A 3054-nucleotide genomic window follows, 5' to 3' on the forward strand; every position below is an offset into this window, starting at 1 on the left:
TAAAGTTAAATCTCATCTCTATCTTTTTTATATTTATTTTAATAGTATTTAACCTTTCAATTTTCCATGTATCTTTTCATATTTCCATATTTTTGTTGTATAAATTTAACTTTTCTAAGAAAAACAATAATTTACTATTCCTACAATTTTTGTGGGTAGGAACTCTAAAATTTATTTCACTCATTAAAATTTTTTTCTTTCATCTCCCAACTTCTTTTTACATTTTCATTCATATTTTAATTGTTTTATTGGTTGTACATAGTTTAATCTTCTCAATAATATTTATTCTGATCAATCTTTTCACATTCGTTAAATACTTTATAAAGTGTATCATAAGGCGGGTTTGTCCAATTATTTCATTTGTCTTCCTTGGTTAGGTTTCTCCTCTAATAAGAGTCTATTTCAGATATATCTATTCCAATATAATTGATTTAGCTACAAATATTGACCAACACTTTTTGTATTATTGCTAAGCTAGCATCATATTCACTTCTTTTAGTACAATATTTATTTATGAAAAGCTTCTGTTGCAATAAAATTCAAATTTAGATACAAGTTGATCTGTGAATGCCTTTGCATATTTGAACTTTGAAATGTGGTTATGGACTATGTTTGGAGCACACAGGTTCATAGTTGACTGTGTGTTCGTGTAGTTTAAAATGGTATGAAATACACATGCGTTGCACGTGTTCGAGAACTAGTTTATAATAATATAAATAAGCTAATAGATAGTTAAATAGATAAACATTTCACCTAGAACCATATCTGCTTTTCGAATTATAAATTCAATAATCATAATTATACTTTAAACATTTTAGGAAAATACATAAATAATTCAATTAAAACCAAATCTGGCCCTTAAATAATTCACCTAGATCCAAATCTGCTTTTCGAATTATAATTTCAAAAATCATAATTAGACTAAGCATTTTAGGAAAATACATAAATAATTCATTTAGAACCAAATCTGGTCCTTAGACTGTGATTTCAAAAATCACAGAAATAAATAATTCACTTAATTATGTGGTATTTACATTCTTTGTTGTGAAGAAAATTATGGTATTAACATTGTTATTAGGCATCTATAAATAAATCCATAGTCCTCATTTAACTTTCTCAATCATAATTTCTTCTCCCACAAAGAAAGTGCTCTTTATTTTTTCTCGAGTTTATGAAAAACATGGCTCACATTGTTGTGGACACTTTGTTTTAATAAGGCTCTTTAGACGCTTTGGTTTTGAAGCTAAATATTCAACCCTCTTCGAAAGAAAATGAATTTAGTGATACAAATATTAACTGCAGGGACACTATTTCACATTCGAGAAGTCAAAGATGCATCTGTGACGGATTTGAAAAAAGAAATAAGTAATCAAGAAAAACTTTCAGAGAATCGTTTGATTCTCATGTTGGATACGGGACATAGAGATTCAATCATGTTGAATAACGACGAAATTTTCCTTGTAGATTATGAGGTAACAGATGGATCTCATTTTTATCTGTTTTTTCAACTTTCAGACAATAATGATAATGGCAATAATGATGATGGTGAAAATATGAGTATCGTCAATGCCAAGACTCTGATTTCTGAAGAAGATTCTGTTACTAGTACAACAAAAGTTGTCAAATCTATATAATGTACAAATTAAAAAAAACTATTTTTTAGTTCAGATGAAATTCTCTCTTTTTATCAAAATTGTGAAGGATCGAGAAGAAAAAATTAAGAAATTAAAACAAAAGTATTATAAAAAAAAGAGAAGGAGAATTGTTGTTCAATGAAGTTTTAAAGGGTAAAAGAACCCATGAACTTTATGCTGAAGAACTTAAAGACTTTATTAAGTAATGTACTCTTAAGAAGGCTAAAGTTGCTGAATGGGAGAAGCAACTCTATGAACATGATCAATCAATAGAAGGTAATAGCAACAATGTTGGAGAGAGAATGTTGACGGCCCCAAAATTTAGTTATGATTTAGTATTTACTGTTTTTATCGCTGAGATAATATAGTAATTTTTTATATTTATTTTTAACAGTATTTTATATTTCATAACATTTATCTACCTTATTATCATATTATTTGTTTTATTGTTATGGTGAAGTTATTTTGTTTTCTTGTGAAAAAATTCTTATTGTTGTTCATTTAATATAGCTATGGGTACAATTTAGAATGTTGTTGAATTCTTTTTTTCTGTCATATACATCCTTCCCCCTCCTTCTCTTTAGCTTGAATAACTTTAAATTAATTTTATTCTGTACAAATATTAATGGAGACATTTTGATTATCTATAGAATTAATAAAAAAAAAATTATTAGTCGAGAACTTGCCCACATGGAAAATAAAGTACCTATCATTCAAGTCTTTTTTTCAGAATTCCTCATAGATGGTAGAATAATTATAATAAGTTATAGTTTGTTTATTTATCATAATATAAGGCAAAATTTGAAATCATATAATTCTAGATGATTGTATCAAAATATTTAACTAACAAAATCAGAAGAAAAAATTAAAGTAATAGATTTACTTTTTCTTGTTTGTACACCGGAGAGATATGTGGTAAGTATTACAAGTTTACGAACTCTCAACTTTATGATCTATTTATATTTATATCTATAATTTATAATATATTACAGCATGGAATTTTTAATATCTAATAAGGTACTTCACGCTATACCTTATAAGTAGATAGATTTCATAATTTAGAAACCATAGTAATACGTTTCTCCATTTCAAAGCTAGCAGAGTATATATTGCACCCGATTTCATTTATTGACATATTTGTTTGGAGAATTTCATAGTCCATGCCATTCTTTGCACGAGTTATAGAACGATACTATAATCTAGGATCGATGATTATGGTCTACAGTAATAATGGTTGCAGTAATTATTTTTAATGGTGATCATATGGATGTGTGTGAGAGGAGATTCCTAAATGTTGAATTTGAAAATTATCTAACGTGACAGTGATCATCCCATTTCGTCGCAATGATTTATACAAAACATGATTGGAATCGTAATTGAGATGTGGGATATTAGCCTACGAACTCAAGTGAAGTTGTGA

Source organism: Solanum lycopersicum, chromosome 11, assembly GCF_036512215.1.
Source record: "Solanum lycopersicum chromosome 11, SLM_r2.1".
Taxonomy (NCBI): Eukaryota; Viridiplantae; Streptophyta; class Magnoliopsida; order Solanales; family Solanaceae; genus Solanum; species Solanum lycopersicum.